The following is a 16,016-nucleotide window of genomic DNA, read 5'->3' as shown; positions in this document are numbered from 1 at the left end:
TCCTCCAGGATGACTTCCCCGGCTAAGACACCCTTTTCCTCTGCTCCTCCTCCTCTCCCCACCACCGCAACTCTCTTCCTTTGCTCCACCCCCCACAACACTTGTATATATATGTACATATTTATAATTCTATAAATTATAATTTATATAAATTCTTTATATTAATGATATGTAATAATCATAATAATCATGGTATTTGCTAAGGACTTACTAAGTGCAAGGTACTGTACTAAGCGCTGGGGTGGATGTAAGTAAATCTATAATTTTATTTATTTATATTGATGGTTGTTTACTTGTTTTGATGCTTGTCTCCCTCCTCCCAGACGGTGAACCCGTTGTAGGCAGGGATTGTCTCTATTTGTTGCTGAATTGTACTTTTCCAAGGACTTAATACAGTACTCTCCACGAAGTAAGCACTTAATAAATATGATTGAATGAATGAATTAATTAATGCAGAACCTGTCTGCTGGACCGGAGTCTACAATAAAGCCAGCATATGGAGAAACTGATTGTTTTCTCATTACTAATAGGGTAAGGCAAGGATATATCTTATCACCTTATCTAGTCATCCTTTATGCCAAATACCTAATGAGAAGCCGGATTGGATGGAGATGAATAGGGAGCCAAGATTGGAGTAAGGAATACAAGCAACTTTCTTTATGCTGATGATACTACCCTACTAGCAAAAATGAAGAAGATTTGAAGGGCTCATTATTAAAAGTTAAGGATCAGAGCAAAAAGATGGGCCTGCATTTAAATATCAAGAAAACATAGATCATGACAACTGGAAGTTTGAACACATTTATAGCAGATGAAAAGAAGACAGAAATAGTTGACAATTTTTATCTCCTGGTATCAATAATTTATAATAAAGGACATAGCAGACAAGAAATATTCCAAAGATTAATGCTAGGAAGATTTGCTACGAAGAGCCTCGAAAAAGTCATGAGATGTGCTGATGAAACAATTGCCACAAAAATACAAGTTGTCGATTCTAAGGGCGTGGATTATAGCAGAAGACAGGACGTTCTGGAGAAAATATATCCATAGAGTCACTAAGATTCAGAAATGACTCGGTGGCACTTGATAATGATAAAAGGATATAGATCCAAGTGCATAGATGATGCAGAAGGGTGAGGGAGAAGGGGAAATGAGGCCTCAGTCAGAGAAGGCTTCTTGGAGGAGACGTGATTGGAATAAGTCTTTGAAGGTGGGGAGAGTGGTGGTCTGGCAAATAGTCTCCACCTCAAAACCATAAACTCTTATAGAGGGGGAACATGTCTATCAACCGCATCAAACTGCATTCTCCCAAGCACTTAGCACAGTACTCTGCATGCAGTAAAGCACAGTAAAGCAGCGAGAAGCAGCATGGTTTAATGGAAAGAGCATGGGCTTTGGAGTCAGAGGTCATGGGTTCAAATCCCAGCTCTGTCAATTGTCAGCTGTGTGACTTTGGGCAAGTCACTTAACTACTCTGTGCCTCAGTTACTTCATCTGAAAAATGGGGATTAAGACTGTGAGCCCCCCGTGGGACAACCTGATCACCTTGTAACCTCCCCAGCGCTTAGAACAGTGCCTTGCACATAGTAATCGCTTACTGAATGCCATTATTATTATTATTATAATTAGTTATTAATTATTTATTATTATTATCATTATTATTATAAATATCACTGATTGATGAAGGAGGAGGGAGCTACAGTTCAGAGGGAGGTCGTGGACAAGTGGTCAGTAACTAGTTATATGAGAACGAGGTACATTGAGTAAGTTGGCATAAGAGGAGCACAGTGCACGGACTGGGTTACAGTAGAAGAGCAGCAAGCTAAGGGAGGAGGGGCCAAGGTGATCGAGTTATCTAAAGCTGATGGAAAGGCGTTTCTGTTTGATACAGAGGTGGATGGGTGACCATTGGATGTTCTTAAGGGATGGGAAAACAATAAGATGAACTTTTTTTCAGAAAAATTATCACAGCCCCTTCTCTTCCATAACTTCAGAGTCAACTGACAGCCAACTGGCTGGAGGTTTTAGGAATTGTCACTGACACAGCTTGTCCCTACTTCAGGCTGCTCGGCCCAGTCGGTCTGGGGAGTGTGTGGAAGGTGGGCAGGAGTGACTGGGAGGCTGATCTTCCAAGGATCTGGAAGGTGGGAATAAGAGATGGGGGCAGTGGGAAGAAAGAGGTGGTTTCCCTCCTGCTCTATTTGAAAAAGGTACCAGTTCTCCCCATGTTGTGTTCAGAGCACCAATTATCAGACTGTGCCTCCAACATTTTCTTTGCCAATCACCTAACAGAACTCTAATCATACAGTGCTATTTATTGAGCACTAACTGTGGGCAGAGCATTGTATTAAGCGTTGGAATCAATCAATAAATCAGTGGTAGTTACTGAATGCTTATTGGGTGCAGAGCACTGTGCTAAGCATTGGAATCTAACAATGGCATTTACTGAATCCTTACTGTATGCAGAGCACTGTACTAAGCATTTGGAATCAATCGATGGTAGTTACTGAATGCTTAGTCTGTACATTGCACTGTGCTAAGCATTTGCTTAGTACTGTACTACGCTGAATGCTTACTCTGAGCACAGCAATGTAAATCAAACAATCAATGGTATTTACTGAGCAATAACTGAGCAGAGCAATGTACTACATGCTTGGAATCAATCAATGGTAATGGTTACTGAGCTCTTTCTGTGTGCAGAGCATTGTGCTAATAATAGTATTAATAGTAATAATAACATTAATTTTATTTGTTAAGTTCTTACTATGTATCAAACACTGTTCTAGGTGCTGGGGTATATACAAGGAAGCTGGTTGTTCCATATGGGGCTCACAGTCTTAATTCCCATTTTACAGTTGAGGTAACTGAGGCACAGAGAGGTTAAGTGGCTTACCCAAGGTCACACAGCAGACAAGTGGCAGAGCCAGGTTTAGAACCCACATCCTCTGACTCCCAAGCCTATACTCTTTCCACTACGCCATGCTGCTTCTCACTTGGAATCAATCAGTTGGAATCAAGTACTTGGGAAACAGCGTGGCCTAGTGGATAAAGCACAGACCTGGATTCTAGTCCTGGCTCTGCCTCTCATCTGCTGTGTGACCTCAGGGAAATTACTTCACTTCTCTGGGCCTCGGAAACCTCATCTGCGGATTGTGAGTCCCATGTGGGACAAGGGCTGTGTCCAACCTGACTAGTTTGTATCTACCCTAGATCTTAGTACAGTGACTGGCACATAGTAAGCGCTTAACAAATATCATTAAAAAATTGAAATTCCCCTCCTGAGCCTTTCCCCTCTGCAGTAGCCTCTGGATCACTGGCAGGAAAGGGGAAACGTTTATATTTTATTCTCCCAAGCACTTAGTAGAGTGCTCTGCATACAGTCTGATTGATTGATTGCCTGAGAGATCAGTATTCTGTATTCAAGGCTGGGTCAGAGTTCTGACAAGCAAAAGAAAAGCATCCCTTCAAATGGGGAATATTTCCAGGGTCTCGGTTATGTACCAACACCCAAACTACTAAATCCATATCTCTGTTTCCTCTTTCCCCTTCCAGCTTCAAAGTTTGAACCAGAAGGAAAAACAACATGGCTAGTGGATAGAAGACAGGACTGAGAGTCAGAGGGTTCTAATTCCAGATCTGCCACTAGTCTGCTGTGTGACCTTGGGCAAGTCACTTCTCTGTGCCTCAGTTAGTGCAACTGTAAAAGGGGAATTAAGACTGTGAGCAAACCTGATTATCTCTTATCAAACCTAGTACTTAATAGGGTGCCTGGCACATATCTCTGTGCCTCTGTTTCCTCACCTATAAAATGGGGATTAAATCCTACTCCTTCTTATTTAGACCGTGAGACCCATGTGGGACAGAGACTGTGTCCAACCTATATTGTATCTACCTCAGCACTTAATCCAGTGCTCTGTACTTAGTAAGTGCTTAACACGTGGCTTAGTGTCAAGAGCACAGGCTTGGGAGTCAGAGGTCGTGGGTTCTAATACCGGCTCTGCCGCTTGTAGGCTATTTGACCTTGAGCAAGTAACTTAACTTCTCTGAACCTCAGTTACCTCATCTGTAAAATAGGGATGAAGACTGCAAGCCCCACGGGGGACAACCTGATTACCTTCTATCTGCCCGAGCACTTAGAACAGTGCTTGGCACATAGGAAGTGCTTAACAAATACCAAAATTATAATTTATTATTATACTTTTTATATACACAGTATTATATGGGTTGATGAAGCAACGTGACATAATGGATAGAGCTCAGGCCTAGGAGTAAGAAGGTCATGGGCTCTAATCCCGGCTCTGCCACTTGTCTGCTGTGTGACCTTAGGCAAATCACTTCTCCTCTCTGTGTTTCACTTACCTCGTCTGTAAAATGGGGATTGAGACCATGAGCCCCACTTGGGAAGGGAATGTGTGCAGCCCTATTTGCTTGTACCCACCCCAGTTCTTAGTACAGTGCTTGGCACCTAGTAAGCACTTAACAAATACCATAATTATTATTATTACTCTCCCAAGCGCGAAGCAGCATGGCATAGTGGAATAAGCATGGGCCTGGGAGTCAGAAGGTTGTGGAATTATAATCCCAGCCGGCTCCACCATTTATTTTTGAGTGACCTTGGATAAGACCTTGGATAATCTCCTCACTCTTGGCTCCAAGGCTCTCCATCACGTCGCCCCCTCCTACCTCACTTCCCTTCTCTCCTTCTACAGCCAAGCCCTCACCCTCCGCTCCTCCGCCGCTAACCTCCTCACTGTACCTCATTCTCTCCTGTCCTTCTGTCGACCCCCGGCCCATGTCCTCCCCCTGGCCTGGAATACCCTCCCTCTGTGCTACCTCTCTTCCTCCCTTCAAAACCTACTGAGAGCTTACCTCTTCCAAGAGTCCTTCTCAGACTGAAACCCCCTTTTCCTCTCCTCCTCCCCATCCCTCCTGCCCTACCTCTTTTCCCTCTCCACAGCATCTGTATATATGTTTGTACAGATTTAGTACTCTATTTATTTTACTTGTACATATTTACTATTCTATTTATTTTGTTAATAATGTGCATTTAGCTTTACTTCTATTTATTCTGATGACTTGACACCTGTCCACATGTTTTGTTTTGTCGTCTATCTCCCCCTTCTAGTCTGTGAGCCTGTTGTTGGGTAGGGACCGTCTCTATACGTTGCCAACTTGTACTTCCCAAACGTTTAGTACTGTGCTCTGCACCCAGTAAGCGCTCAATAAATATGAATGAATGAAGTCACTTCACTTCTCTGGGCCTCAGTTCCCTCATCTATAAAATGGAGATTGAAACTGTGGGATATCCCCATGTGGGATACAATCAAATTTGCTTGTATCTACCCCAGTGCTTACTATCGTGCCTGGCCCATAGGAAACTATTAACAAATACCACAATTATCATTATTACAGTGTAAGTGCTCAATGGATACGATTGATTGATGAACAAATACAAATAATGAAAGGAGACACTCACCAGGAAGGCTTCTATGGCTGATTGGAATCAGGCGATCAGGAACTGGGCAGGGGGCTGGGAGGGCACCAGTTATAGGACAGGATTCCATGAGCTCATCTCCCAGTAGAATTGCCATTATCCTGACACTGTCAGGAACATGGCACCACTACAGGTGGGAGGCATAGAGAAAGCACTGGTTCCCTTGTGTTACAAGAAGAAGCCAGGAGCAGGTGGGCCTCAACTCTAAACTTTGAGCCCCCTTAGACCCAGCTCTGACAGTAAGCACTGAGGACCTGGGACGTCAGGGGAGGAAGGGGCAGGGAGGTTTCTTTCCTGGCAGTTAGTTAAGTGTGGAGAAAACTATCTCGCCTAAAGCTATGGGAAAGGTGCAGCAAAATTTCATAGTTCTCAGAAGTTCATACATCAGGGCCGAGATACGCATATTCCTTGAGCACTTTGTCTCTGACCCCCACAGTATTTTCTCACACCCTTGGGAGATGTGGGACCCATTACTGCAACTACATGATGTTACTGGAAGGAGTAGGGAAGCAGTGCTGCCTTTTCCATTCAAACTGCTACCACATTAATCCAAGCACTTCTCCTATCTTGCCTTGATTACTGTATCAGCCTCCTTGATGACCTCTCTACCTCCTGTCTCTCCCCACTGCTGGCCATACTCCACTCTCCTGCCTGGAGACGACACTACCATCCTTACCTTCTCACAAGCCTGCAACCTTGGTGTCATCCTCAACTCCGCTCTCTCATTCACCCCTCACATCCAAGCCGTCACCAAAACCTGCCAGTCTCAGCTCCGCAGCATTGCCAAGATCTGCCCTTTCCTCTCTATCCAAACCGCTACCCTGCTCGTTCAAGCTCTCATCTTATCCCGTCTGGACTACTGCATTAGCCTTCTCTCTGATCTCCCATCCTCGTGTCTCTCCCCACTTCAATCCATACTTCACGCTGCTGCCCGAATTGTCTTTGTCCAGAAATGCTCTGGGCATGTTACTCCCCTCCTCAAAAATCTCCAGTGGTTACCAATCAATCTGCGCATCAGGCAGAAACTCCTCAACCTCGGCTTCCAGGCTCTCCATCACCTCGCCCCCTCCTACCTCACCTCCCTTCTCTCCTTCTCCAGCCCGGCCTGCACCCTCCGCTCCTCTGCCGCTAATCTCCTCACCGTACCTCGTTCTCGCCTGTCCTGCCATCGACCCCCGGCTCACGTCATCCCCCGGGCCTTTAATGACCTCCCTCTGCCCATCCGCCAAGCTAGCTCTCTTCCTCCCTTCAAGGCCCTACTGAGAGCTCACCTCCTCCAGGAGGCCTTCCCAGACTGAGCCCCCTCCTTCCTCTCCCCCTCGTCTCCCTCTCCATCCCCCTCTTCTTACCTCCTTCCCTTCCCCAAAGCACCTGTATATATGTATATATGTTTGTACATATTCATTACTCTATTTATTTATTTTACTTGTACATATCTATTCTATTTATTTCATTTTGTTAATATGTTTGGTTTTGTTCTCTGTCTCCCCCTTCTAGACTGTGAGCCCACTGTTGGGTAGGGACTGTCTCTATATGTTGCCAACTTTTACTTCCCAAGCGCTTAGTACAGTGCTCTGCACACAGTAAGCGCTCAATAAATACGATTGATTGATTGATTGATTGATTGATTGGATCATTTTACTAAAAAATGTTCAGTCCATTGGTTACTCATCTACCTTGCACAACAAACCCCTTACTCTTGGATATAAAGCATTCAGTCTCTTGTCCCCTTGCAGTTCACATTGCTACTGTTCTACCATCCTGCTCACTATGCTCCTCTAGTGCCAACCTACTTGCTGTACCTCATTCTAGTCTATCTCACCGCTGACCCCTCATCCACTTCCTGCCTCTGGCCTGGAATGTGCCCCCCACCTCCACCCCGACCTTCATATCTGGCAAATGATTACTCTTCCTACTTTCAAAGCCAAATTGAAGGCACATCTCCTCGAAGAAGCCTTCCTTTCCTAAGCCCTCATTTCCTCTTCTCCCACTCCCTTTTGCTTTTCACTTGGATTTGCTCCTTTTATTCACCCCTCCCTCAGTCCCACAGTACTTATATAAATGTTAATCAATCAAAGGTATTTATTGACCACTTACTATTTACAGAACACTGTTCTAAGTTCTTGGGAGAGTAGATTACAACAGAATTAGCAAAGACATTCCCTGTCCATAGTGACCTTTGTTACGTCTGTCTCTCCCTCTTGACTAAGCTCACTGTGGTCTGGGAATGTGTCTACCAACTCGGTTATACTTCATTCTCCCAGGTGCTCTGCACACAGGAGTGTTCAATAAATATATTTGATTGATTGGTTGATAGTGGAAAGAACATGGGACTCAGAGTCAAATGACTTGGTTTCTAATCCTGGCTCTGCCCACTTGTCTGCTGTGTGATCTTGGACAAGTCACTTAACTTTTCTGTGCCTCAGTTCCCTCATCTGCAAAATAGAGATTCAACACCTCTCTTCCCTCCTACGTAGACTGTTCACCCTCTGTGGGTCCTGATTATTGTGTATCTAGCCTAGCACTTAGTACAGTGTTTGGCATGTAGTAAGCATTCAACAAAAACTATCAACCACCTCCACAAGCCCTTTGCCCACATCCTCCCTCTAGCCTGGACCTCCTTCCCCTGTCTTATACATATCTACCAACTCTGATGTATTCTATTCTCCCAAGCACTTAGTACTGTGTTCTGCACACAATAAGCACTCAATAAATGCCATTGATTGATTGACTGATACACAACAGACCACCACATTCCATGCTTTCAAAACCCTCCTAAAATCACACTCCCCATCCAGACCATAAGCTCATTGTAAGCAGGGAATATGTCCATGATATTGTTTTACAGCACTCTCCCAAGAGCTCCTTTCCAAATCCAACGTTCTCTCCTCCATCATAATCCTTCTCGACCTCTCAGCTGCCTTCAACACTGTCAACCACCCTCTTCTCCTGGAAGCATTATCCAGCTTTGGCTTCATGGACACTATCCTCTCCTGGTTCTCCTCCTATCCCTCTGGCGGCTCATTCTCAGTCTCTTTCATGGGTTCCTTCTCTGCCTCCCACCCAGTACCTGTGGGTTTTCCTCAGAGTTCATTTCTGGGTCCCCTTGTATTCACAATCTACACTCACTGCCTTGGAGAACTCATTTGCTCCCATGTCTTCAACTACCACCTCTATGCAGATGATACTCAAAGCTACATCTCCAGCCCTGATATCGCTCTCTCTCTTGCAGTCCCATATTTTCTCCTGCCTTCAAGACATCTCTACTTGGATGTACACCTGTCACCTCAAACTTAACATATCTAAAAAAGAACTCCTTAATTTCACACCCAAACCCTGTCCTCCCCATGGCTTTCCCATCACAGTAGATGGCACCACCATCCATCCTGTCTCACAAGCCCATAACCTTGGCATTATACTTGATTCCTCTCTCTCTTTCAATCTAAAGATTCAATCCATCACTGAATCATGTTGGTTCAACCTTCACAGCACCGCTAAAATCCACCCTTTACTCTACATCTAAATAGCTACCACGTGAATACAATCATTTTTCTTATCCCACTTTGATTACTGCATCAACCTCCTTGCTGACCTCCCTGCCTCCTATCTCCCCCCACTCCAGTCCGTACTTCACTCTGTTGCCCGAATCATTTTCTACAATAACATTCAGGTCACATTTCCCCTCTCCTCAAGAATCTCCAGTGGTTGTCCATTCACATCTGAATCCAAGAGAAACTCCTTACCATTGGCTATAAAGAACTCAATCATCTTGCCCCCTCCTTCCTCACCTCACTACTGTCCTACTACAACCCAGGCCACGCACTTCACTCCTTTGCTTCCAATCTTCTAAATGTACCCCAGTCTCATCTATCTTGCCTCTGACTCCTAGCCCACATCCTGCCTGGAATGCCCTCCCTCCTCATATCCAACAGACAATGACTCTCCCTGCTTCAAAGCCTTTTTGAAGGCCCATCTCCAAAAGGCCTTTCCTGACTAAGCCTTCCTTTCCTCTTCTCTGAATTCCTTCTGTGTCACCCTGACTTGCTCCCTTGTTCATCCCTTCTCCCAGCTCCACAGCACTTATGTAAATATCTGTAATTTATTTATTTATATCAATGTCTGATTCCCCCTCTAGACTATAAGTTCTAGGCAGTGAATGTGTCTGTTACATTGTTACATTGTTCTATCTAAGCACTTATGTGCAGCGGCTAGAGCAAGGACCTGGGTGTCAGAAGGTCATGGGTTTTAAGCGCAGCTCCACTACTTTATCTGCTGTGTGACCTTGGGTAAGCCACTTAACTTCTCTGTTACTGCATCTGTAAAATGGGGATTAAGTCTGTGAGCCCCACGTGGGACAACCTGATTACTTTGTAACTACTCCAGCACTTAGAACAGTGTTTAGCACATAGTAAAGGCTTACCAAATGCTATTATTATTATTATTATTATTATTATTACAGTGCTCTGCACAGAGTAAGCACTCAATAAGAGTGGGTAGTCATATGATGGACTGATGGACTCATTGATTACCCACCCTGTTGTACTTTCATCTCCCATCTTACTAGGCACTATGCTGTGCACACAGTAAGTGCTCAACCATTATGATTATTGATTCATCAGGGCAAGGCCTGAGGGAAGTGGGGAACCCAGGAAAGAATAGGAAAGGAGTGGACTGCAGGCTGCAGTAGTGGGGGTGGGGGCAGTGCAAAGGAGAGGGACATACAGCACTTTTGAACATAGCCGTAATTTATTTATTTGAACTAATGTCTGTCTCCCCCTCTAGAATGTAAACCTGTTGCAGGCAGGGAATGCGTCTGTTATATTGTTATATATACTCTATCACTTGCTTAATACAGGACTTTGCACACCATAAGTGTTCAATAAATATGATTTATTGATTAACTGGATGAGCAGGTAGAATAATGGCCGAGCTGGAACGAACAGGATGAGAGGCCCAGAGTGGGGACTGATTTGGGATTGATGTGCCCCATCCCACTCAACTACGGCTCTCCCAGAGATTCAGGCTGGACCTGCAGGAATCTGCCTCTTTCTCCATCTACCTGCGGGAGGCGCTGCCCTCGGCCTCCTCCAGCGAACAGAGACTAGCACTCTGCTCAAATGAGCTAAACACTCGTGACCCACTACCGATAGGAGGTCGGGGCTGAAGGGAGGGAAGGGACTTCGCCGATTTAGAAGTTGATGCGGGAAATCACCTCAGGTGTAAAGGTGCCCTCTGGGGGACACCGGTGGAGTCGCGTGTTGGTAAGAAGGGGCTGCATTCGAATGGTTGCCTTCAAGGGTCCACCTCCCCTAGCCCATCCCCAGGGGGTCTCACCTGACTGCACCCAGATTAAGTGGCCTGTCAACCCAGGAGCTGCCCTCTGGTGTTCCTGTCCAGCCTCAGCAGGATCACATAGAACCTGGGCCAGAAGATGCAGCCGAGGAGCCCGGTGCCAGAGGCCAGGATGGAGAAGAACTCCATGGCCACCGAGGCCTTGTTCCTGGTGCTCAGGTAGGTGGGCAGGAAGGAGACCCAGCCGCTGCAGAACACCAGCATGCTGAATGTGATGCAGTTGGCCCCTTTGAAGCTGTCTGGTGGCTTCCTGGCCAGGAAGGCCACCGTGAGGCTGATCAGGGCCAAAAGCCCCATGTAGCCTAAGACGCAGTAGAAGGCAGTGGAGGATCCCTAGTTGCACTGGACAAAGATGACCCCGGCCTCAGATGCTGTATCTATGTGGGGGAACTGTGGGGAGATTCCCAGCCAGACGGTACAGATGAGCACTTGGACGAGGGAGCAGGCACAGACGATGGAGGAAGGCGGTGTGGGTCCCAGCCATGTCCTCATTCTGCTCCCTGGCCCAGTGGCTCTGAAGGCTAGAGCCACCGTGACCATCTTGGCCAACACAGTGGAAATGACCACGGAGAAGATGACTCCAAAGGCCATCTGTCTGAGTATGCAGGTGGCAAGAATGGGGTGGCCAACAAAAGTCAAGGAGGATAGGAAGCAGAGTACGAGGGCCATGAGAAGGGTATAACTGAGACTGCGGTTCTTAGCTTTCACTATGGGGGTGTTCCGATGGCGAATAAAGACTCCCAAAACCAGAGCAGTGAGGAGAGAGAAACAGAGGGCTACGGAATCCAGAACCATTCCCAAAGGCTCCTTGGAAGAAAGGAAGAACACCTCCTTGGGGATAAACTGACCTCTTTGAGGATTTGGAAATTCATCCTGGGGGCACTCCGTATCTGAAAAGAATAAATGGACTCTAACTCTTCCTTTGGGTGGAGGAGTGAAATTCTAGTCCCAGGGTGAGGAAAGTCCATGGTACAGGTGTAAAAGAATGCAGAGAAGAGCAACCAAAAAATTAGATGAATTAAGACTCTGCTTCTGAAAGCAGAAGTCTGTGTCTAGTGACTATGTTGCATTGTACTCTCCCAAGTGCTTAGTACAGTGCTCTGCACACAGTAAGTGCCCAATAAATACCAATGATTCCCTAGAATGATACGTTTGGTTCAGTTTGCCCAGTCACTTTCACACTTAGATTTGTCTCATTTATTCACCACCCTCCACCCTGCTCGGCCCCTCAGTCCTTTTGTCCACGTCCATAATTTATTTTAATATCTGTCTTCCCCACCAGACTGTAAACTCCTTGTTGGCAGGGTATGTGCCTACAACTGTTTGCTATATTGTACTCTCGGAAGCACTCAGTACAGTGGTCTGCACACAGTAAGCGTTCCATTAGTACACTTGATTGATTGATTGTGGGCAGGGAAAGTGTTTGCCAAGTCTGCTGAATTATACTCTCCCAAGTGCTTAGACTAGTGCTCCACACACTCAATTAATAGCACTGATTGACCGACAAGGGAATAAGGGAAGTCTCCCAAATTACAAAAACTGTGGACAGGCAGAGTCCAACCCCGAGAAGATAATAGGACACAGAGGAGTCTGGGGGTCCCAACTGTCCCACGCCCCCACCTCCCGCCTGCCAAGTGGATGGAGCTAGGGCCCTGGAGTCAGAAGGACCTGGGTTCTAATCTCAGCTCCACCACTTGCCTGCTGTGTTGGCCTTGGGGAAGTCACTCCACCTTTCTTTTCCTCACTTACCTCATCTGTAAAATGGGAATGAAGACTATGAGCCCCATTTAGGACATAGACTGTGTCTAACAAGACCTGCCTGTATGTACCCTAGTGCTTAGTGTTCAGATAAGAATAATTTTGGTATTTGTTAAGTGTTGTCTCTATGCCAAGCACTGTACTAAGCACTGGTTAGTAGATACAAGATCATCAAGTCGCAAATGGGGTTCACAGGCCAGGAGGAGGGCGAACAGGTAATGAATCCCCATTTTACAGATGAGAGAACTGAGGCGCAGAGAAGTGAAGGGACTTGCCCAAGGTCACACAGAAGACAAGTGGAGGAGCCAGGAATAGAACCCAGGTCTTGCTGACTCCCTGGCCATGCTCTATCCACGCGGCTATGCTGCTTCTCAAGACACCGAGTAAACACTTAACAAATATTACAATCATTTTTGTTGTTATCATTCCCTCTCTCAGAAGGCTCTCCCAGAATTCCCTGCCCGACCCACTACTGTTTGATTAGGAAGCACAATTCCCGGTGAACACCTACTGGTCTGATTGCTGATCAATTGGCACAGGGCATGCAGTCATAGCAGCAGGTGGCTTTCCCTTCCCAAGCTGCAGCATGGCTCAGTGGAAAGAGTATGGGCTTAGGAATCAGAGGTCATGGGTTCTAATCCTGCCTCCACCACTAAACGGCTGTGTGACTTTGGGCAACTCACTTAACTTCTCTGTGCCTCAGTTACCTCATCTGTAAAATGAGGATTAAGACTGTGAGCCCCACGTGGGACAACCTGATCACCTTGTACCCTCCAGCACTTAGAACTGTGTTTTGCACATAGTAAGCACTTAACAAATACCATCATTATTATTACACACCAAGTGGGGGGTCTGTTCCTGGGGAGGAAAAGGGAAGGAAGCAGGGCTCCCTTTATTCATCCCCTGTCCCGGCCCCATGGGACTTATGTCTATATCTTCAATTTATTCATTGGTGTCAATGTCTATTATCCTCTCTAGACTGTAAACTCGTTGTGTCTGTTCTATTGTTATACTGTATTTTCCTAAGCACTTAGTACAATGCTCTGCAAACAATAAGTGCTCAATAAATATGTTTGACTTTCTGACTGACTTAGTGACATTTACTGAACACTTGCCGTGTTCAGAGCACTGTATTAACTGCTTCATTCATGCATTCAATTGTATTTATTGAGTGCTTACTGTGTGCAAAACACTGTAGTAAAGGCTTGGGAGAGGACAATATGGCAATAAATAGACATATTCCCTGCCCACAAAGTGCTTGGGAGAGTACAGTGCAACAGAGGTGGTGGACGCATTCCCTACACATGAGGAGATTGCCGTCTAGAGGGGGAGAGAGGTATTAATATAAAAATCAATTTTTTAATATAGAATGCATAGATAGGTAAATAGGTACTGGAGGATGAATATAAATTGCTCAAAAGCCACAGATCAAAGTGCAGAGATGAGGCAGAAGGAAGAGGGCACTGGAGAAAAGAGGTTTTAAGTAGGGAAGGCCACTTAGAGGAAATGAGACCTTTAATAAGGCTTTGAAGGTGGGGAGAGTGGCGGTCTGGCAGATATGGAAGGAGATAGAAGGGAGAACAGACATTCAATCTCTATTTGACAGATGAGGAAATTGAGACATGGAGAAGTGAAGTGACTTGCCCAAGCTCACATAAAAGACATGTGACAGAGCCAGGATTAGAACCAGATCCTCTGACTTCCAGGCCCGTGCTCTATCCACTAGGCCACACTGCTCTTTCGATTTCTGCCTGTAGTCCCAACTCCCTGTACTTGTTTCCTGAACTCATTGCTCTCCTCATCTTTCCTCAACCTGCCTCATCTATGAATCCATCTTTTCAATTCCAATTCCATTCTCCCCATTCCCTGTTTCTCTGAGAGTTTTGCATTCCCAGTGCTTATTTTTTTAAATAGTATTTGTTAAGCACTTTCTGTGTGCCAGGCATTTTATTAAGGACTGGGGCAGATACAAACTTATCGGTTTATACAGGTCCACATCCCACAAGGGGCTCATAGTCTAAGAAGGAAGGCGAACAGGTGCTGAGTCCTCATTTTATGGATGAGGTGACTGAGGCACAGAGAAGTGAAGCGATTTTCCCCAAATCACACCCAGACAAATGGCGACGCTGGGATTAAAAACCAGAGCTTGTGACTCCCAGACCCGTGCTCTTTCAACTAGGCCACATTTCTTCGCGCTGCCACAGCTTGGAAGGGTCCATCTGAGTATTAATACCGGTGATTATGTCAGCTCAGGGAGATGCTTTCCATTTCTGATACCTGGTCTTGGGGCTACAGTTTCTAGTTTTCTTTGACAATAGCTTTAATTTTGTGCCATGGGATTTCATGGCTCCTCCTGATTGGTGGAGGAGAGAAGTCTGGGATCAGCCACTAGGGCCCATAATTAAAGGTTGGCCAAGTTGTGATTGCAAGAATCTCTGACTCTTTCAAAGGGAATCCCCCTTGTTACTGGCCATTTGGGCGCCCCTGAGTTCTGACCGCTCTTCTGTCTTCCTCCCTCCCTCCCTCAGCCCCCGTTCCCACCCCTGAGCAGAGTGTGAGCGCCTTCCCAGTCCTAAAGAATCGCTGCTCTCAGGATTGGCACCTGCGTTGACTCGGCTAAGATGTTTTTCATTCCCTGTCTCATCCGTTCTGGGAATTCTGGCTCAGCAAAATTCGGAGCAGGACATTGGATCGGTTTGTGGGGACGGGGTGGGTGGGGAGAAGATGCATCTCTGACAAATTCAAGCCCAGAGGAATGCTCTGAAGTTATTTCCCTTGGTAATAGCCCTGATTGGTCCTGTGCCTCCATAAAGAAGTAGTGTGGCCTAGGGGATAGAGCATTGGCCTGAGAGTCAGAGGTCCTAGGTTCTTATCCTGCTTCTACCCCTTGTTCCACGGTGTGACCTCAGGCAACTCTTTTTATCTCAGTCCTCTCATCTGTCAAGTGCGGACTAAGACCGTGAGGTCCATATGAGATCCGTGTGAGACATAATAATAATAATTATGGCATTTATTAAGCATTTACTATGTGCAAAGCACTGTTCTAAGCGCTGGGGAAGTTACAAGATGATCGAGTTCTCCCACAGGGGGCTCACAGTCTTAATTCCCATTTTACAGATGAGGTAACTGAGGCACAGAGAAGTTAAGTGACTTGCCCAAAGTCACATAGCTGACAATTGGCAAAGCTGGGATATGAACCCGTGACCTCTGACTCCAAAGCCAGTGCTCTTTCCCTAAGTCACTCTGCTTCTCTGGGAGTCCAACCTGATTTAGGTTCTATCTACCCAATGCTTAGTACAATGCTTAGCACATTATAAACGCTAAACAAATATCATAATAAAAAAACCCAGCACTGTCAGTGGTGTCTTATTTGAATATAAAAGACAATAATGTATGTGGATAATCACTGACA

Source organism: Tachyglossus aculeatus, chromosome 3, assembly GCF_015852505.1.
Source record: "Tachyglossus aculeatus isolate mTacAcu1 chromosome 3, mTacAcu1.pri, whole genome shotgun sequence".
Lineage (NCBI taxonomy): Eukaryota > Metazoa > Chordata > Mammalia > Monotremata > Tachyglossidae > Tachyglossus > Tachyglossus aculeatus.
The sequence above is the reverse complement of the archived record's forward strand: the minus strand, read 5'-3'. Positions refer to the sequence as shown.